A 23,604-nucleotide genomic window follows, 5' to 3' on the forward strand; every position below is an offset into this window, starting at 1 on the left:
ACTCTCTTACTTTCTTAGCACTATTAAATTTTTTTTCTCTTTACATTCATAATCAGATCACTGACATATGCAGCAGGGTCATGCCAGAAACATCTCCGACACCCCTAATGTAGTGACTCATCCCTAAATCACTAAGTAACCAAAGCTTACGCATGCAATTTAAACTTAAATAACAAAATCAAAGAAAAACTGCAAAAAATTTAAATCAAATACTAACCCAACAGAATACAACCGTTAAAATAACTAAAACTCAAATAAAATAATACAACCCAATCGAAATCCAATTCAAAAGGGGTCAAGACTAACTAAGAACCGCTGGCACCAACTGAGTTCCCAACTCTTCGGTTGCCAACTACTCACTGGTCACCAAATTTGGGAAACCTGCAATTGCCCCATTGAATGAGGTATCCAAATACAATATACGGACGTGAGCCAATAATGCTCATCATGGAAGTATGAGTATACACATGCTATGATGCAGATACAAATACATATGAATAGGTACAGGGAACCTATCATAGATAGAACACTACTCAGTCAAAGGCACCATGATATGTAATACGCTGGGCCTCCACATCAGGAGGCACTCCCATACAATAAATCGTGGACATATGTGGATCCAAAACTATGATATCCATACACAAAATATTTGGGCTGAGCGACCCCTCTACTAGTAACATCAATGAAATATAGACTCAATGTGTCAATGCATGTAACATAATATCTGTGGCATAGTAAATGCACATATAATCAATGCCACATAAAACATGCAAACATAGAACATGCATACTCAACCAGGGTATTTCGGATAGTACGTTTGTATCTCAAATCACGCAACTCAGGCAACCTAGCCACCCGGGGTACTCAAGTCCAACACTACAAACCAAGGTAAGTATGCATCACTAATAATGCTCTAAAAGCCTTAATTAAGCTAAAAGATATTCATTAATATTATTAAGGATCTCGAACCATACCTGCATCCGTCGTTAGTTCACTGATAGCGATAGCCCCAAACTTGGGCACAACTTCGCTTGTAATGCCCAGAAAATCCATAAATCTAGTCACGAGTATTAATAGGATTTGAAATGAAATTTAAATGATTTTATTTTATTTATTTATGATTTAAAGGTTATTTTTAATTAAATGCCTTTATATGATGTTTTAATGATTTAAAAGATTGTGTTTAAAAGGTTTCTCATGCTATTTATTTTGCGTGAGATTTTATATTTCAAAGTTGAGATTTTAGGTATTAAAATATATGTTTAAATATTGTGTTAAATAATTTAATATTATGCATAATTCCTGATTTTGTTGGTTTCAAGTTAGTTTTGCTGTTTCAGTTTGGGATTAATTCTGGAATGAGGAACGAGACTAGCTTTTGAACTAGATTAAGAAAATATTTTATGTTTATTTTAAGTTTCACGTTGGTGTAGTGTAATTTTTATAATTAGTAGATAAATATTTTAAAAGTCAGTACTTCCTACTAATGGGCCAACTACAAACTCATTAGGTACAAATTAATTGAGCTTGTAACTATTTTTTCTCAAAAATTTCTTCTTCTTCCCCCCTAGCCGCCTCCTCTCATCTTCCTCTCCATTTTCCCTCTTTCAAATCTTGCACCAAGGAAGAAGAAAGGCGCTCCGAACTCCTTTGTGCAAGGCTAGGATCGCTATCAAGGTTTCGGATGTATCCAACCCACGACGATCAGGCAAGTTTTAAATGCTTTTAAAACCGCCAATCGAGAATATATATATTTTGATATGAAAAAGATGTATGCTGATGTGTATAATATGTATATTGCATTGATTCTATGAGTTTTGATGAGCATGATGTATAACTGTGAAACATGAATCTTTCTTGATGTTTATGAGAAAGTTTTTTAAAAGAAAATGATTCAAAGATGTTTAAATCTCAGATTCTTTGTGTGAGTATGATGTACATGTTTTTAGTTTGAAACTATGGAGGTTGTAGTGTTTTGATAAGTGCATTTTGTGTGCATTATTTTATGTCTATTTTTCATGCATATGTTTGGTCTCATATTGTTTTATGTATTGTTTTTGTGTGATTTATTGCTTATTTGTGCATTTCACTCTCCGGGTTAATTTTGTTGGAAAATTGGTTTTTGAAGAATGAATTACGGAGCATCCTTGGTCAAAAATTCAAATTTAATTTTATATTGCTTTAAATTCAATCTCCACCATTCAGATTGTAGTCCAAGATGTTTTCAACCTGCTGTCCAAATTTCAACTCGATCCGACGGCTGGAACTCAAGTTATATATTTTTCAAGAAAACTGCGCGCTGGGAAGAAAATATGGCGCCTAGGCGCGACCTGGAGGGAAAAAAGACATTTGGGACAGAACTTTTCACGCCATGGCATGCTTTTTCATGCGCCATGGCGCTACACGGAAGGAAAAAAATCAGAATTTTCGAGATTTTAAAAGTCTTGAGTCACAGGCTTTATTTGACGGGCTTTCAAGTACATATAAAAAGGAGATCAGAGGGAGACGCAAAGAGGGAGAGAGGCGGCCACCAAGCGAGAACCAAGAGCAAAAGAGGGAGATGGCGTGAAGATCTCAAGAACCGCGCAAACTAGTTTCTTCTTTTCTCTTTTATTTTTGTTGGGATTTAGGGGATCTTACCCCCAAAACTTTGTTTTGATTTCTTCTTGAAGATTGAATTTGGTTTTTTAAGCGTTATTGATTATATTATTGTGTTTATTGCAATTTTGGAGATTGATCAACTTCGAATTGATTTTATGTGTTATAATTGATACTGAATGGAGATTTTATAACATGATAGGGTAATATAATCCATGGATCTACAACTTGCATAGACATATGAGGTTGGATACATGTTGATAGTCATAGTTCAATAGGTCGAAAGCTAGAGGATTCCACAAATCGTTAATGCAATTGCAATTGTTAAATAATACAAGGACACTTGGTTATTGCAATTTGTTAATTAGATTAATATAGATTGACAGATTATATTGATAGATTAGGGAATTCCGTCAAAAGCATGACTTGAGAACTGAATTTCAATCATTAGAGAAGAAAAAGTGGTAGGTGAACCGAGATCCTAACAATTGTTTATTTATTTTATAAGTTTAATTTATTTTTGTTTCATTCTTTTATGTTAGTTTATTAATTTATTATCATCTCGTCTTTATTAACTAAAGAATAATACTTGAGTTATTTTGTCGTAAATCAATCTCTGTGGGACGATACTCGTACTTTGTACACTATATTATTAATTGACTCGTGCACTTGCGATATTTTCGAGCTTAATTGATATATATATTTAGGTTGATTTTCAGTGGTAGTATTTGCTCGATCAAGTTTTTGGCGTCGTTGCCGGGGATTGAAATTGACAAATTTTACTTTTTGTTATTTTCTTTGGTTAATTTTTTTATTTATTCTACTTTATTCCTGCGTGATCTACCCTTTTTCTATTTTTATTTTTACAGGAATTCATCTGGTGAAATACTTTGAGATGATCCATCGACAAGTATTCACGAGTTTTACACAGCAACATGGAAAGCCATTCTATGCAGCATGGGAGAGATTCAATAATTTGGCGAACACATTCCGGTATCATGATTTCTCCAATTATTCTCTTCTTAAATTTTTTCTTAATGGTTTGGATGCAGTGACAAGGAGATGGGTAATTATTGGAGCTTTGCAAACTGGTTGTCCATTATTTTGCCGAGATGATGACAGTGCGATACACATATTAGATGATATGGCAGAATTTAACTACCACCGGTATTGGGATCTTACACCAGAGATTTGGAATCACCAAGACCCACAAGATACTTGTTACCCAGATTTTTGAGACCAACCATTCGAACTTCAAGAGGAGGAGGTAATTTGTTCTCAATTGATCATGCATTCATTAGAGGATATGGTGAGAAAGTACGTGGTCATGAACGAGCGAGCTATAGAAGATCTAATCAATTCTAGATTCCACCTTGAGGAGAAGATAGAGAATCTCAAAATATCAATTCTCCATGAACACCAAGAACATGAAGTGAAGAAAGATACTTAAACAGTGATTCCCCAAATTTGGTTCGATGATGATGACTTAGAGAACCATGATTTGGAATGCGAATCAATTCATGCTGAAGATCAAGAGGTGTTTGAGTCTTATCTTCCCATTGAATCTCAACCGGAAGAAGTTCCGAAGGAGAAAATATATGCAGATACACCGCCAACACAAATTTCACAAGAATTTTTTCTCCGAGAACCTACAGAGATGTTCTCCTCCCATGTTTATCAGCTGCTATGGAGTGTTGTTGAGGTGACGAGCATAAACTGCTTACATCTGGCCAAGCTTGAGGGCACATGGAACAAATACCCATTGGTGGTGTCATATGACACTTACTTTGGACGTCAACCACTCTTTGATGAGTGCTTCTGAGGGTCGAGCCAAGGACTGAAAATCAGGCGCCACTTGGGAGGCAACCCAAGAATTCTAATTCTTTCTGTTTTGTTTATTTAATTTCAGTTTTTTATCTAGTGTAGTTTCGTGTTGAGTTGATCATGTTTAATCCCTCAATTTTTGGATTTTCAAGGTGAATATATAAGAATATTGATGGCCTAAGAAATGTGTTGCAGCAGCGGCAGATGGATATACACCACGATGATTGACTAGGGGAGTGTTATTTTGTTTTCATTGTGTTTATTTTTGTTTTGCATTTGTTCGTTTCTCATTCTGTTCATTGTTCTAGAGCATTGAGGGCAATGCTTTGGATAAGTATGGGGGGTGTTATTTAGTTTTGTTTCGTTCGTCATTATGTTTTTCATTCATATGGTTTAAATTATTGCATATAGTTCGTATTCATGCATATCATTATCTTTTGTGTTTGTGTTATGTGAATAAGTAGAATGATGACTGTTAGCCGAGGATGATAGAGTTGAAAAAAAATTGTTTTTGAAAAAATGTTGCTTTTGATTGAACATGAGAAGCTGTTGGTTGAATCGTGAATCATATTAAGAACGCATGTTAGACTGATATAGTGTAGCAAAGTAATTGATGAAGTTCGTGTTTGTTTGACCATTGTACGACAATAGATGCTTGTTGATCATGATAGTGTCTTTGGATTCTTGTTGATTGTTAGACATTGCATGTGTGATCTTGGGCGTACCTATAAAATTTTTGAAAAAAAAAATTTTGTTGAAAATTAAGTTAACTCCATCCGGGTTAGTGAGGGATTGAAATCCTAATCCCTTGTTTTTGACTAAGTATGCGGAGTCCATGGGGTTAATACAAAATTTTTAAACAAATTTTAAAATAACAATTCCATCCGGGCTTGGAAAATGGTTGAAATCCAAATCAATTTTCCATAGATAAGTTTGCGGGATAAATGGGATCGTAGTTCCATCCGGGCTATAGACGAGGGGATTGAAATTCGAATCCTATCTTAGTTATAGCTAAGTTTGCGGGTAATTATTGAAAGAGTGGGTGCCCGGTTAGCCAACTTGTGGCTAAGGGCTTTTATGACTCTATGTAAAACAATCTTTTGTTTAATATAATTTACACTTTTATAATGACATTGACTTTATCTTTCTTCATATTGTTATATTATGATATACTATTGTTGTTTTGATAAAGACCTTGAATATACTATAGTGTATGTAAGATGTGGTAGCACATGGGGATGACTATCATGAAACACATCTTATAGTCACTGTATATTCTAAACTGTTCCTAGTCAATTGAGCCGTCCGCAAATAAGGATAAGGATCGCTCGAGATTGAGACTAGCATTTGCAATGCCGAGTACCACGTTTCATTGGTATGGAACATAGAGATGTTCAAAGCATGCAAATGGATATTCATATGATGAATGATCGAACTACCCTATTCGGACTTTCCAAGTGGTTATCACTTATCGAGTGGATAAAGTCCGCGGTTTTGGTTGTACACCATTAGTCCTTATTACTTGAAACATCATTGAGACTCTATATGCTAGTACTGTACTTTGACTCGTTTACCGACTCTATTGGGGTCATCAGGTGTCGGGATTGGGTACAGTTACGACATATATAGGAGTCGATGCTTTGTTGTCAAGGATTCACCACATACTTGCGAGTGTGGATATCCTATGCGATCTGAGGAGATATTAGTGTGACGAATCTCTGGCCAGAGTACATGATGTGTTTTAGGTTAATGGGTTATCCTAGTAACACATGCGATGTCACTAATAGATCTCCAAGATGTTATGCATAGTTATCGAATCTTGAACGACTCTCGATGCACCAATGGTTGTTGATTCGATCGGGATATATGGTTGAAGGGACCGTACTGTACGCTAACCAAAATCTACTGGTTCTTGCAGGCACTATCAGTAATACCTAGGGAATAATGGGGCGATGTTGCTAGGCGCTCTTACCATGATTCGATGTGTAAGTCGGAAATTGTTGTTCCGAGTCACAAGGAGTTGTGAGCCCACGGCTAGCTGTATTCCTGAACCATTGAGGGTTACACAAGTAATGGATTACTAAAACCCCGTACAGATAGTTAAATTTAAAGAGTTAAATTTAATGAAATTGTAAGGCCCGAAAATAGTCAATTAGTAATTATGGAATTTGAGAATTAAACTCCATATTATGGGCTAACATTGATTTGAGGAGTTATGAAGATGATAGATTTAATTTCCGAGCTGAAAATATTTAATTTGAGAATATGTGGATTTTGAGAATTAAATTCCGAGAATTCTTAAATTAAAAGAATAAATATTCGATTTGAATATTTATGGAATTGAAGATTTAATTCCATGTTTCGGAAATTAAAGAAGATGAATTTTGAAGATTTAACCTGATCAGGGAGTGATTTGCAATTATCGACGTTGAAGGGCTAAATTGCAAATAGCCAGGATTATTTAATTAATCCGAATTTAATTTACTTTTAATCCGAGTATATTTAATTTGGGAATATTTAGAGTTTTGATTTAAATTCTAATATTCTTAAATTATGTAGGATTGAAATTGAATTAAAACGCAGGCCGAGGACTGAATTGCAATTTATGAAGTTTTAGGGACTAAATTGCAATTTACTCAATACATATCCGATTTTAAGTCTTAAATTCAGGAGTGAAACGTGTAGGCTGCATATGAAATTCAAAAGTTGAACAGTGGAAGCCGAGAACCCTTCTCGTTTTTCATTTTGGTTGATTTTCCGATTTTCAAAATGCCGTAACTTTTGATCCGTTCGTCCGATTTTGATTCCGAAAGATGTTCTGGAATCCTTGAGACGAGTACTTCGATTTGATGTAAGTTTCTGAGTACTTTAAGTATGTTTTGTAGAACGAAATTGGCAGAGATCAGTACATGAGCATATGATCTTGTTCTTGACGTGTTGTTTAGTTTATATTCGAAACCGGATTGAAGATTTAGTTTTGAATGAATCGTATGGATTCTTCAGCATGTATTCTCGAAATTTTAGCTGCTGGTATGTGGTTATTTGTCTGGTTTATGATCACATATGTTGAGATGAGATTGAATTCGAATACGATATTTCGTCGGTTACCGATTTTCAGTCGTTATGCCGTCGATTGATGTTTTGAGACAAGTTTGATAGATGATTGTCGAGATAAGATGTTATTTGATATGTTTAGCTACTGTTTTGAAGATTCAAACGATGTAGTATTGATTTGAAAAGCTGTATGAATTGAATTGAAATTAGAAATGAATTCGATACCGTAACGATTCCCGATTGTCAATCGCTACGATGATTGGTTATGTTTTGAAACCATATGGATAGTCTACGATTGAGCTAATGAACTTGGGATTGTATACTGATTTTGTTAGATGCAATCTGTATATTTCAGACATGCTACGAGCTCAAGCAACTCAAGAAGTCGAATAGTGAACCGAGGAAGTTCGCTTGAAATTTGAAATGGTTTGATTGAAGATGTGCTAATGATTTCGACTCGATTCTGAAAGGATTGAATTGAACGAAGATGGATGTACATGTTTGAGGTTGAAGAATTCAGAACGGACAATATATGAAGGTAAAAGTGGACTACGATTTGATTGGGATTACAACTCGAGATGGTTTGTATCGAGTTCCCTTAAATCACATACTTGTTTTCTTAATTGCTCTTATGTGTTTTCCTTTGAGTTATTAAATACGTTTTTGATGTTATGAATGCTTTGATAATGATATATGTTGCATTCATCTTGAAGACTTATTCCTTGATTTTGAAATGAACGGAAACGTTCGAATAGACGATTTGAAGGATTGTATATGTATGGCCTGGGTGGTTGATTTAGCCTAGCGTCTGATTTGCATATATGATTGTTTCAAAGTCTAGAGAAGAAAGATAAGTAACCCCACCTCGAGCGGAAGAGTCGGTGGATTAGTTATGATATCTACTTCTCGGGATCCCAACCGACGAATGATGAAATGAACCTTGTTTTGAAAACATGCATTGTATTTACTGTTATATCATGATTTTGATATATGGTTGATATGCATGTTTAGTTGCTTTTACTGGGAAATATATTTCTCACCGGAGTTATCCGGCTATTGTTTTGTTGTATGTGTCATTGCAATAGGGGGATTGGAACAGAGCAAAAGCAATCATGAAGAACAAGGATTGAAGAGATATAGTGTGAGGATCCGAGTTAGGAGTTGTTTGAACTGTCATGAAGTTTATTGAGTCGTAAACATGATCATTTTAGAAGTTACTTGTATCAAAACTTGTTAAGGATGATCTAAAGGTCTTGTTATTATATTTGAAATTTGAGTAATGTTTCAAATATTTGACTCCAACATGTTGTATCTTGAACTAGTTTTTATATGATAAGATTATTGCATGTTTATGAGATTTTGATTATGTTGTAAAGCCTTGGAATGGTTTATTCCTAACAATTATAGCATGTTAGAATGCATGTTAGATGTTATGATTGATTAAACCATGTCTAGACTTTTGTAGGAGATAATCTTGAATCAATTGTAGGCTTGATTTCATTTTTGACAGCAGCTGAGCCAACATTTTGTTTCGAGTGCAGTGGCTGGCGCACGGGCGAGCTCCTGCTCGCGCGCGCGCGAGCCAACCCTTTGAGTTTCGGGTTTGGGTGCCGGCGCGCGCGCGAGAGGACAGGCCGCGCGTGCGCAGGGCAATCCATTTGAAAAAAAAAAAAATTTTTTTTTTATTCTTTTGTTTAGACTTTGATTATTGTCTAGCATTGTTGATTAATTGTTTAGACTTTGATTATTGTCTAACAGTGTTGATTAATGAGAGATTAGAACTCGGGTCATCACAACAGGTGGTATCAGAGCCCTAAATTCTTGGACTGAGATAGAAGCTGAGCGGGGTAGATCGAGTCACATGCATTGATTGTATTGCATGATTATGCATTACTTGATTTGATAATTCGATAAATTGATAAATTTCATGTGAGCATGATCTATCTTTGAAATTGAACTGCCTGATTTACTGATTTGTAACTATTTGGCATTTTTACTGTTTTGTTATAAGATTTTTCCCGGGTGATGTAAGCACCCATATGTTCTTTGGGTGATGTAAGCACCCCAGACTGACAGATAGTACGGCCAGACTGAACAGAATGGTATGGTCAGATTGAACAGAACAGAACGGTATTGCTCAGCTGAATGAAGTATCTCTGATTGAACAGCATAAAAGATTAGCAAATTGATGATGTTGAGGGTTGTAGTTGGTTTGAAGAACTTGATTAGTTGTTTAACTATTGGATCAGATTGATTGAATACCAACTTCGAAATCTAGCAACCAGCTGAGGGATTTTGATAAAGAAATAATAAGAAGGCAGAGGTATGTTGATTGTTGGTAAGTGCTTAGAATATAATTTTGTTTATACTTCTTTGCCACAACAGATAGAAATGATGAGAAAGAAAATATACCATGTAGAAGTTGCATCTTTTTGAATGTGAGGAATGCTTTAGTAGAATTTTCAAGTCTATTACAATTCTTTGAATTGTAGATGAGAAAAAGCTCAAGATTGAGTGAATTATTTCATGGCTTGAATCTGCAGATTATGTCTGAATAGATGTTAACGACTGAAACATTTTAGTTAAAGACATAGACCTGTCTAAAAGAATTGTAGCTGAATGATGAGTTAGGAGAATGAAATTGTAGACATGAAAGAGTCTGTGAGATACTTACAACTCTATCTACAATTTTTTTTTATGTCAGAACAGATATTAAGTGAATGATATATCTAGCAAGTCGAGATGGATTAATCCGATTCAGAATGCCTAGTATATTAAAATTTATTACACTCTTTGTGGAGAAGGATATCCGAACAAACAGTGTAAGAACAAGTCAGACAGATGTGCTAAAATTTATTCAATGAATAAATTCCAGAAGTATACAGAGGATCAGAATGAAATTGCACCTGAGAATAACAGATTTATTTTGTTTTGATCTTTTTATTATTGGTGCAATAAATACATAATAGCTGAAAGCTTATTATATGATTACCTCTGTATCAGAAAAGAGATTTTGTGGAACTGAAGACTCGAACTATTGCTTCCATGAACTGAAACTGAACATGATCTTGTTCATGTGAGAATTTACCTAAGTACTGATTAGTGATAGTTGCAGATTCTTGCATCACTGGATTTTGTGAATTAACCAATCGATATGATGATAAGAAGCAATAGCATTAGACCAACAAGAACATGATATGCATATGAATATGATGATATAGAATCTCGACTTAAGATTCTATTATTTTGATTTGATATTTGATGTTTGATTACAGAAATATGCCGAAATTAGGATATTCGATGCACGAGATATGTTCAAGATCTAAATTAGCATTGATAAGTATGCTACTGAATAGAGATTACAGATATATTCCAGTAAGATTTGACTTTAGTGTAAGTTGTGAACTGGAATTCAATATTGAATTGAATAATTGAAGAATTTATGAATTACCGACTTGATGAGATTATGAATTGAAGATTAATCTTGAGGTTTAACAGAAAGATAGATGATGATATGAAAATCAGTTACAGATGAGTCTTTTCTGTGATTATGCTGAATCGAATACATCATTTGGACATATAATTCTTGAAATATTTTATTTCGAGTGGCTCTCTTTGTTTTGTTCATGGAGCCTGAGTGATTTACTCATTCTGAGTTATGTGATGCAAGTGAGTTGTTTTCACTTTGCAGAGTTTGTTATCCAGAAGATTCGATTTTGGATGACCTTGATTGAGGGATTTTCTCAATCTTGATTTATTTCTTTTGATTTTGAGAATTATTGATCCTTTGATGTTATTTCGGCGTATTTAAGATTGTGACTCGTAACTGATAGAAGAATTTGAATATGATCCCTGATTTTTGGGTTAGATGATATGATTTGTCGGTATTTGGAGATATGAATAAGGAATGAAATAGGCATCCGATGAATTGATTTCAGATTTCTGTGTATTCTGATTTGAATATTCAGATGAATATAACACCAAGCAGACTGATTGTTTTTCGATTGGAAGTAAGGCAGACTTGTTCAGAAGATAAAAGCAACACAGAAAGTAAACTGAAATGATTAGAATTCAGTACAGAATGACAGATTGAGATATGAATTGAAGCCTCAGATCCGAATGAATGAATTATATTATGATTGGTTAGTTGATTGTGCTTGATATTTCCAAAAAGAGATATCCGAATTTGAAGAATTGCACAACTATGAATTCGATATTCATTTGATAATTGTTTTATCTTTTGATAAAGCAAATAGAAGTAACAGAATTAGTACGTTTGTGAAGTTAAATGTACAGAAAATTTCTGATGAAATTGAAAATCGTTGATCAGATGAATTCAGTATTAGTTTGGAGACTCCAAACATTGAACCAAGATTATAATTTGAAAGAATATTTTGCCACAACTACCGTGATGAAACAGTATAGATGAGGTAAACAGGTGGTAGTTATGAATTGATTCATGAACATTACTGTATACGATGATCTGTCTGTATGAACAAGTCACTGAATTATGATTAAATTCGTTGCAAGATGAACAGTAAGCCAGGAAATAATGTTTCAGATTGAAACATTTGGGTTTACTATTACGTTGTAATACAGAAGATCCGAAGACATTGAGTACTTTTTGAGAAAAAGGTACAATACATTATCCTTGAATGGGAAGAAGAGTCAGAGATGATGAATCGAATTGGTAAGAATGAACCTTTTTATCTGATATAATATCGATTATCCACAGTTTTGAAGACTTTGAAATCTGTGACTACAACATATTATACTCTGATTAATTGATAGTCTGAATAGACTAATCATAATTTGGCCGAATACTCTGTATGAGATGTGACGAACAGCTATCCATTCAGATTTGTGAAGACGATAGAGATATTAAGAAAGTACAGGAATAAATCTATTGTCCGAATTAAGACTTTAGATTTATTTGACAGAATGTGGCATCGATTGATTGACTGATGATCTGAGAGTTGAATTCGATTGATGGATTATCTGAGTCGATTTTCCACATATTGACGATATTCTCAGAACTTTAATACCTGATTCGGTATTATTTGATTTGATATGTTGCCACTTGAGGATTATAATTCCTGTAATAGCTATTGAGCCAATTTTGAGTTAATGATATGATGCTATGATGAAAAGAAATCCGATTTCTTGGGTTGAAATGATATTACCGAGGTATATGAAATCAGATCAGACATGATTTGTCGATATCAGGTCGAGTTTGATTTGAGATACACAACGAATTTGACGATGAATCTGTATAGAAGAAAACGGAAAAGAAGAACCAGAATTGGTAATTGAATGATAGATATAACTTATGAAGCTAAAACTGATTAGTTAAGCGGAAAAAGTTATTCGTGAAACATCATTCAATTCATAGAATTTCATTTACAAAATCAGAATATGAAGGTGAATATTGAACTTCATTGAAGAAGATGTCAGATGGAATCGAGGATAGAAAAGATTTATTCTTTTCAGCTTAATACAATGATTCTGAATTGTTTCATGTATCTAAAGTAAGGAAGTATTGATAGATTCCTTCTGTGTACTTGAATCAGACAAGAGGACTAATGAAAAGATTCCGAGGTAAGTCGAATATTCAACAGATTCTTGATTTAGAATAGAAACAACTCAGAGAGAATTCTTTGCAGTATTTGAGTACAACTGATGATTGAAGTGAGAATAACTTCAGATATTCATTCAGTCTATCAGATTTGATATTTGGCGTGACTACGATTTCGAGGGCGAAATCATTTCTTAGAGGGGAGGAATTGTAAGGCCCGAAAATAGTCAATTAGTAATTATGGAATTTGAGAATTAAACTCCATATTATGGGCTAACATTGATTTGAGGAGTTATGAAGATGATAGATTTAATTTCCGAGCTGAAAATATTTAATTTGAGAATATGTGGATTTTGAGAATTAAATTCCGAAAATTCTTAAATTAAAAGAATAAATATTCGATTTGAATATTTATGGAATTGAAGATTTAATTCCATGTTTCGGAAATTAAAGAAGATGAATTTTGAAGATTTAACCTGATCAGGGAGTGATTTGCAATTATCGACGTTGAAGGGCTAAATTGCAAATAGCCAGGATTATTTAATTAATCCGAATTTAATTTACTTTTAATCCGAGTATATTTAATTTGGGAATATTTAGAGTTTTGATTTAAATTCTAATATTCTTAAATTATGTAGGATTGAAATTGAATTAAAACGCAGGCCGAGGACTGAATTGCAATTTATGAAGTTTTAGGGACTAAATTGCAATTTACTCAATACATATCCGATTTTAAGTCTTAAATTCAGGATTGAAACGTGTAGGCTGCATATGAAATTCAAAAGTTGAACAGTGGAAGCCGAGAACCCTTCTCGTTTTTCATTTTGGTTGATTTTCCGATTTTCAAAATGCCGTAACTTTTGATCCGTTTGTCCGATTTCGATTCCGAAAGATGTTCTGGAATCCTTGAGACGAGTACTTCGATTGGATGTAAGTTTCTGAGTACTTTAAGTATGTTTTGTAGAACGAAATTGGCAGAGATCAGTACATGAGCATATGATCTTGTTCTTGACGTGTTGTTTAGTTTATATTCGAAACCGGATTGAAGATTTAGTTTTGAATGAATCGTATGGATTCTTCAGCATGTATTCTCGAAATTTTAGCTGCTGGTATGTGGTTATTTGTCTGGTTTATGATCACATATGTTGAGATGAGATTGAATTCGAATACGATATTTTGTCGGTTACCGATTTTCAGTCGTTATGCCGTCGATTGATGTTTTGAGACAAGTTTGATAGATGATTGTCGAGATATGATGTTATTTGATATGTTTAGCTACTGTTTTGAAGATTCAAACGATGTAGTATTGATTTGAAAAGCTGTATGAATTGAATTGAAATTAGAAATGAATTCGATACCGTAACGATTCCCGATTGTCAATCGCTACGATGATTGGTTATGTTTTGAAACCATATGGATAGTCTACGATTGAGCTAATGAACTTGGGATTGTATACTGATTTTGTTAGATGCAATCTATATATTTCAGACATGCTACGAGCTCAAGCAACTCAAGAAGTCGAATAGTGAACCGAGGAAGTTCGCTTGAAATTTGAAATGGTTTGATTGAAGATGTGTTGATGATTTCGACTCGATTCTGAAAGGATTGAATTGAACGAAGATGGATGTACATGTTTTAGGTTGAAGAATTCAGAACGGACAATATACGAAGGTAAAAGTGGACTACGATTTGATTGGGATTACAACTCGAGATGGTTTGTATCGAGTTCCCTTAAATCATATACTTGTTTTCTTAATTGCTCTTATGTGTTTTCCTTTGAGTTATTAAATAAGTTTTTGATGTTATGAATGCTTTGATAATGATATATGTTGCATTCATCTTGAAGACTTATTCCTTGATTTTGAAATGAACGGAAACGTTCGAATAGACGATTTGAAGGATTGTATATGTATGGCCTGGGTGGTTGATTTAGCCTAGCGTCTGATTTGCATATATGATTGTTTCAAAGTCTAGAGAAGAAAGATAAGTAACCCCACCTCGAGCGGAAGAGTCGGTGGATTAGTTATGATATCTACTTCTCGGGATCCCAACCGACGAATGATGAAATGAACCTTGTTTTGAAAACATGCATTGTATTTACTGTTATATCATGATTTTGATATATGGTTGATATGCATGTTTAGTTGCTTTTACTGGGAAATATATTTCTCATAGGAGTTATCCGCCTATTGTTTTGTTGTATGTGTCATTGCAATAGGGGGATTGGAACAGAGCAAAAGCAATCATGAAGAACAAGGATTGAAGAGATATAGTGTGAGGATCCGAGTTAGGAGTTGTTTGAACTGTCATGAAGTTTATTGAGTCGTAAACATGATCATTTTAGAAGTTACTTGTATCAAAACTTGTTAAGGATGATCTAAAGGTCTTGTTATTATATTTGAAATTTGAGTAATGTTTCAAATATTTGACTCCAACATGTTGTATCTTGAACTAGTTTTTATATGATTAGATTATTGCATGTTTATGAGATTTTGATTATGTTGTAAAGCCTTGGAATGGTTTATTCCTAACAATTATAGCATGTTAGAATGCATGTTAGATGTTATGATTGATTAAACCATGTCTAGAATTTTGTAGGAGATGATCTTGAATCAATTGTAGGCTTGATTTCATTTTTGACAGCAGCTGAGCCAACATTTTGTTTCGAGTGCAGTGGCCGGCGCACGGGCGAGCTCCTGCTCGCGCGCGCACGAGCCAACCCTTTGAGTTTCGGGTTTGGGTGCCGGCGCGCGCGCGAGAGGACAGGCCACGCGTGTGCAGGGCAATCCATTTGAAAAAAAAAAAAAAAATTTTTTATTCTTTTGTTTAGACTTTGATTATTGTCTAGCATTGTTGATTAATTGTTTAGACTTTGATTATTGTCTAACAGTGTTGATTAATGAGAGATTAGAACTCGGGTCATCACAACAGGTGGTATCAGAGCCCTAAATTCTTGGACTGAGATAGAAGCTGAGCGGGGTAGATCGAGTCACATGCATTTATTGTATTGCATGATTATGCATTACTTGATTTGATAATTCGATAAATTGATAAATTGCATGTGAGCATGATCTATCTTTGAAATTGAACTGCCTGATTTACTGATTTGTAACTATTTGGCATTTTTACAAGACTTCTACCAGTTTATTAGAAGTAAAAAAGATAAATACAAGAGAGGACTAGACCAAAACCTCTCGAAAAATTACAAGAGAAAAAAAAGCAAAAATCAGCAATGAATTAAAAATTGTTCGAGTTGATCCTAATATATGGAAAAACATCCCTATCTAATCTACATATCCCTTTCAGCTGCCGCTGAATATCTTCTGGCCGAAGTGTAGCCATCCCAGGCTCAATGCTTAGATTTTCTAGTTCATCTGCCGCCGCTTTCGCTTCTCTGAAAATGCAGTAGCCCCAAATAAAATTTGTTGTATTCGAGTAAGATTCGTCCTCAGTGCCCAACTAGTTGTATTTGCTTCAATGATGTTTAACGCTACCGTAGAATCCACTTCAAGACATAATGGAAATAAATTATATAATCTGCAAATTTGAAGGCCCTTTAAGATCTCCCGAAGCTTAGCCCAACTGTTCGAACCATTCCCAATATGCTCATGAAACACAACAATTGGTCTCCCCAGATGATCCCGAACAATAAATCCAATGCCCGATTCTCCTCCGCCTTTCAAGCAACCATCCGAGTTAAGCTTGAAATAACCAATCGGGGGAGGAATCCAACGTACCACCCGAACATAGACATTTCGAGTAATACATGGCTTCAACCCCAACCGATTAGCCAAAAAACTGCAACTAACCTAATGATCAGCCCACACAGAACATGCATGATCAATCAAAATAATATAATAATCAATTTTCCTAATGATTCTGGAAGCCAAAATACGAATCCCACTATGTTTATGTGATGTGATGGTATTTTTCTATGTTTGATTGAGTTAATTTGGGATGATTAGGTGTATTTTGATTTGATAAATTCATGTTATAGTTCCTAATCATTGTATGTGATTTGATATAGGAAAAAAAAAGAAATGGAGCTAAAGATGGAAGGAAAGAGCTAGATAAGAGAAGAATTACGAATCAGCAATGGTCAGAAAATAATTTTAATTTTAGAAAAATCCAAATACGATCTCCACTGTTCCGAATGAAGTTCAAAATTTTTTGAAGCAGATGTCCAAATTTCAGCTCAATCCAACGGTTAATTTCCGGATATGAATTTTTCAAAATCGCTGCTCGCTGGAAAAAAAGCTGCTCGCTCGATCCGCAAAGTTTAACCAATCGATCGGGATCAGAAAGAAAAGCTGGACAAAAAGTTAGAATAATTTGCTCGCTCGATCCGCAAAGTTTAACCGATCGATCGGTGCCGAGAAATTTGAAAACAGTAGGATTGGAAAAATACTCTCGCTCGATCGGTCAGTCTTTACCGATCGAGCGAGACGGGTTGTTCGGGAAAAAATATTTAATTTAGGAATTTTTATTTTTAAGGACTCTAGCCTTAATTAAAATATATATCTCGAATTTTAGAGTCTTATAAGCATTCTGAATGAGACTTAGACGGCTAGAAGGCAGAGAACTCTCTTGGCGGCTAGGTTTCTTCTCTATTTTCTTAGATTTAATTTTTCTTTCATGATTTTTTCTGTAGAATTCATGAATATTGTTGGCTAAGTTTTAGTACTTGGTTGAGGAAGACGAACCCTTGAGTTATTCTATTTGTGAGATTCAGTTTCTTTTGTTTAATTCCAAATTGTGTTTTAAAAGTTATTCTGAATTGATTGATATGCTTGTATGTGAGATTTTAGGATTGATCACCTTAGGATTTTGCTATACAATCTATTTCTAAATTAGAATTCAAATCCGTAATTGTTTGAATCATCTGATTTTTGAAGCAACTATGATTAATATTTTATGTTGTTGAATTTGTTAAATCGTAGGAACAACAATTGACTAGATTAAATACAATCGCTGGTATTTGTGTTGTCTAGATTCATCAGTTTTACTCATTTGAATGTTGCCGTGGATTTAAATCTAATCATTGGTATTGGGTTAATTTATGGGGTAAGGGCTAACTTAGAACGCTGGCGTCTAGTTAACTAAAATTAAGGTGAAACAAGATTTAAATTTCCAAGGATGAATTTTTAATGTGAATTAATTATTTTTAGGTAATCGATGATCGAATGAATAATTTCAAGGGTGTAGTCGACCGATACCAAGTCTCGTTATTTTATTGATCTTTTTATTTTAATTCTTTCATAGTAGTTAGTAAAATCCAAAAAACCACTTTTATTATTTTCAGTATTTTAATAACACTATTTAAATTTCACTTTTCTCGTGGGAACGATCCCTACTCACACTCCTGCATATTTTGGTATCTGATTTGAGTTCGGTAATTTGGGCGTGACACGACTAAGCGCTACCATTATGCTCATTCCTTGCTTTCCAAAAGAACCAGATAACAAGAAAAGGGATTATGTCCTTGATATGCCCATCCTTCCTCCAAGCCAAGAACACCTTCAAATTATTAAAATTATGAGGATGTTGAGTACCAAATTCTTGAGAATAATGCCTTCACAATGTAGTAGCCATAACACTCGAGAAAAATATATGATCAAAAGTCTCCTTCCCCCGACAACACTAACATAATGACACCAAAGAAATCCCTCGACTCTGGAGGATATCATCAGTTGGCAGCCGCCTAAAGTACTATCTCCAACAAAAATAGAGATTGAAGGATGAAGAAGCTTGAACCAGCAACCTTTAAACCAATCAACAATTGGTTTATTATGACGCACCACCTCCCAAGCAGATTTTGCAGAAAATCTGTCCGCAATGGAATTCTTCCAAGTAGCCCTATCCAAATCCACCGGATGAATTGGAACCTCCATAATAAGCCAAGCTAACTCTTCCAGAACATAAAAAACCAGCTTATCTAAATTCCAAATCCTCCCATCACAAAACCAGTTCACCTTCCTGTCATGCTGCCCCTGCACAGGAATCATTGAAGCCAGGGGCCCATCTAGCATCCAAGAATCAAAATAGAAACTGATATTTCCATCACCAATGACCCAACCGAGGTCCCTCTCATCTCTATTCTTGATCTTCATCATCCTCCTCCAAGTGGGAGAGACATTCTGCAGAAGATTAACTGCAGCAGGTGGTGACCTCTTGCAATATCTGCTGTGTAAAACCTACTCCAGATAGAATCCACTGTTCTGAATCTGATCCAAATTTTAATAGAGAAGGCCGTAACTGAATATTTTAATCTTCGAATACCCAGAACACATTCTGAAACAGGCAGACAAATCTTCTCCCAGGCAATCCAGTGAATTTTCTGCTCCCCTGATTTCGATTCCCACAGAAATTTAGCACACAACATTTCCAATCGACGGAGAATTGTTCCAGGGGGTTGTAGCACTTGAAATAAGTAAATTGGCATGGAACATGTAGTAGCCCGTAACCAAAATCAGTAATTAAGGAATTAATCATAATTACTTGGGTAGAGTTCGGAAGCTCCGAAGGTGAGTTCGGAAGCTCCGATCAGGATCGGAAGCTCCGAACAGGATCGGAAGCTCCGATCGGTATTACGTCAGGCATGACGTGTGGCAAGATCGGAAGCTCCGATCAGGACCGGAAGCTCCGATCACCCCTATCCGGAGTCAACAAGTGATATTTTGACACGTGGCAGATCAGGATCTTCGGAAGCTCCGATGGCAGGATCGGACGTTCCGATCAAGGATCGGAAGTTCCGATCGTTGTCTATAAATAGAAGGCCGAGGCTTCACTTTCATTTGCCAATTCCGAGTTCTCCTTTCCTTTCTAGTCCTTTTGGAGCTGTTCTAGTCTTCTTAGGCTTGGTCCGGAGGTCGGCGAGGCGTTCGGTAGTCGTAGCGGAGTTGTGCCCAAGTTCTGGAGGCATCGACATCAAAGGGCTAACGACGGACGAAGGTATAGCTTTTGCTTCCTATAAATATTTAGGAGTATGCAATAGCTTAGTTAAGGCTTTTAGAGCACTTTAATGATAGTAGTATCATTTGGCAGTGTAGAGCAGACTATAGGCGTGGACCTAGAGTTGGTAGAGCTTGCACTATTTTGAGGTACGAAAGTACTATTCGAGATATCCTGACTGAGTATGCATGTATTATGTGACTGCATGATTTATATGCCATGATATTATGCTGCATTCATTTGCATCTTGCTGTATCTCTTTCGAGATGTCTGTTAGTAGGGTTGTACCCTATCCTGTTAGTGGATGGACTTCCATCGATTTGGGTCCGGCGTATCCACGGTTATCTCGGTATGGGAGCCACCTCCTGAAGCGACGGCACAACGTGCTACATACCAGGGCCCGGTCTGTATCTGTATCTGATCCTTGACCTCGAGTCTATAGGGAGTTCACTTTGCATGCATGTATACTCATATTCTCGCACTGAGCATTTTATGCTCACGTCTCGTATCTCTGTATTTTCTGGACACCCTATTCCATGGGGCAGGTTTGCGATTGGACGAGGAGGGTGGATCCAGGAGGGGCTAGTCAGTGGTTGGCCAGCTGGAGCTTCACTTAGGTTTTATTACTGTTGTTTGGGTTTATACAGCTATTCGATTTGGTTGTATATTATTGGATAAATTACAGATTCCTTTATTTGGGATTGTATATTTTTTTTATGGATTCCGCAGTTTTATTCTGATATCTGTTTAATTAAGTAAATTGCATGCATAAGTTCTGTTTAGTAGGTGATCCGGGTAAGGGTCACTACATTTATGGTATCAGAGCATGCAAAAGAATTCTTGGGATTTAGTCTCATCTTGAGGTATTTTTGTAGATGTCAAATCGTGACGACCGGAGTTCTCATGGCAGTGTTGGTGGGCATTGGGGTGATGCCGACCGGGAGCCTCGTCGAGAACGGCGTCATCGTCACCATGACGACGAGCGTTTCACTGTGCGTCGATTCTTAGCTATGGGTCCTAAGCCCTTAGTTGGAGGTGAGTCTCCGGAGGATGCGGAGAACTGGTTAGACCGCATGGAGACGACTTTTCAGACTTTCCAATGCACCGAGGAGCAGAAGGTGGAGACCCTTGGCTATCTTCTAGATGTGCGTGCACGCAGGTGGTGGAGGTTTACTTCTGCACCTTTTGTTGCGGCGAGAGGGGTGGCCACCTGGGCCGAGTTCCGCACAGCTTTCCAAAAGTGGTATTTTCCTCCTGCACTCCGTCAGTCGAAGGCAGGCAAGCTACTGAGTCTGCGACAGGGAGCCATGTCTATCGATGAGTATCAGCAGAGGTTCTTTGATCTGCTATCCTATTGCCCCGAGATTGCTGATAGCTCAGAGATGAAGTATAATCTGTTCCTTCAGGGCCTTAACCCTGAGATCCATGACTGTGTGGCGGTTGGCGACGACATGTCCTACGAGGGTTTGGTGAGCCGTTTTCACCAGGCAGAGGACAGCATTCGGCGGAACAAGTCTTTCTCTCAGTCGAGACCTGCTAGTTCTTTGGGTCCCCGTGCCCAAACTTTCAAGAAGTCTGGATCTTCTTCTTCCTCTGGTTCTGGAGGTGTTGTTCGTTACGGTAAGAAGGAAAAGTGTGATCACTGTGGGAAGAACCATCCATCCGACAAGTGCCGCAGAGCTTCTGGAGCTTGTTTTCGTTGTGGAGAGTCTGGTCATATCCGGAGAGATTGTCCACTGTCTGGGGGAGGTGGTTCTGGATCTGGTTCTGGTCCTGGATCGGATTCTCAGGCCATCGTACAGTAGAGGTCGCAGGGACAGTCTGCTGGGAGTTCTCATTTGAGGCCACGAGCTTCTGGCCAGGTGTTTGCCCTGAGACATGATCAGGCTGTGGAGGAGAATGAGAAAGTCATCGCAGGTACATTTTTGCTTTATGGTATACCTTCTCTTGTACTTATTGACACTGGTGCATCTCATTCCTTCATTTCTGCACGTTTTGTTAAGAGGCATAAGTTACCATGCATTGCACTAGACGTAGTGATGTCTATTTCTACTCCGACGGGCCAATCTGCTTTGGCTAAGCGTCTAGTGATGGGTTGCCCTTTAGAGTTCGAAGGGAACATTCTGTTAGCGAATCTCATGGTCCTGGCGATGGACGAATTTGATTGCATTCTGGGAATAGATATGCTGACTACCTATCGAGCTTCAGTGGACTGCTATCAGAGATTAGTACGCTTTCATTCGGAAGGGAGTGAGAGTTGGTTTTTCTATGGTGAGGGAGCGCAACCCCCGATGCCTTTGGCATCTGCTTTGAGAGCCTGTCGAGCTCTAGAGTCTGGCGGGGAAGGCTACCTTATCTATGCAGTTGATTTGTCCGCTGAGAGTATTGGGATAGAGAGCATTCCTATTGTGGATGAATTTCCAGATGTATTTTCTGATGAGATTCCGGGTTTTCCTCTTGCTATGGAAGTCGAGTTTGGCATAGAGTTGATGTCGGGTACTTCGCCTATTTCTAGAGCACCGTATCGTCTGGCTCCATCAGAGATGCGTGAGTTGAAGAATCAGCTACAGGATCTTTTGGAAAAGGGGTACATTCGTCCTAGTGTATCTCCTTGGGGAGCTCCTGTTCTCTTCGTGAAGAAGAAGGATGGGTCGATGCGGCTGTGCATTGACTATCGGCAGCTGAATCGAGTTACTGTGAAGAAAAAGTATCCGTTGCCTCGTATTGATGACTTGTTTGACCAGCTGCAGGGCACGTCAGTTTACTCCAAGATTGACTTGAGATCTGGGTATCATCAGTTGAGAGTCCGTGATCAGGACGTAGCCAAGACTGCATTCCGTACTCGCTATGGGCATTACGAGTTCCTAGTGATGCCATTTGGTTTGACTAATGCGCCGGCTATATTCATGGATTTGATGAACCGTGTCTTCAGGGAGTATTTGGACAAGTTTGTCGTGGTCTTCATTGATGACATCTTGGTGTATTCACGTAATACGGAAGAGCATGTTTCTCACTTGCGGTTAGTACTGCAGACTCTTCGAGATGAGCAGTTGTACGCCAAACTGAGCAAGTGTGAGTTTAGGATGGATAGAGTGGTCTTTCTTGGCCATATCATATGCAGGGAGGGGATTTCTGTTGATCCAAGCAAGATTGAAGCGGTACTTAATTGGTCGCGTCCGACGACAGTTGATGAGATCCGTAGTTTTCTGGGTCTAGCAGGGTATTATCGTCGCTTCATTCTGAACTTCTCTCAATTAGCTCGAACGTTGACGCAGCTTACCCGCAAGGGTGTGGATTTTGAGTGGTCCTCCGAGTGTGAGGAGAATTTCCGTGAGCTTCGACGGCGGTTGACTTCTGCGCCGGTGTTGGCATTACCGTCAGGATCTGGAGGGTATGTAGTTTACACGGATGCTTCTCTTCAGGGGTTGGGTTGTGTCCTGACTCAGAATGGGCATGTGATCGCATACGCTTCTAGGAAGCTGAAGCTTCACGAGGACAACTACCCAGTCCATGATTTGGAATTGGCAGCCATTGTATTCGCTTTGAAGATCTGGCGTCATTATCTTTATGGCGAGAAATTTGAGATCTTCACCGACCATAAG

The 23,604-nt window shown here is 37.0% G+C and overlaps 1 non-coding gene across 1 annotated transcript; it reads right to left on the minus strand.

The window, feature by feature from the left end:
- Positions 1-3,494: 3,494 nt before the first annotated feature.
- On the minus strand, positions 3,495-3,603 carry LOC140894223 (small nucleolar RNA R71). The gene has a single exon (XR_012153767.1). It is a non-coding gene; the product is annotated as a small nucleolar RNA R71 (small nucleolar RNA).
- Between the last annotated feature and the right edge of the window lie 20,001 nt (positions 3,604-23,604).

This window comes from Henckelia pumila, chromosome 3 (assembly GCF_033568475.1).
Source record: "Henckelia pumila isolate YLH828 chromosome 3, ASM3356847v2, whole genome shotgun sequence".
NCBI classification, from domain to species: domain Eukaryota; kingdom Viridiplantae; phylum Streptophyta; class Magnoliopsida; order Lamiales; family Gesneriaceae; genus Henckelia; species Henckelia pumila.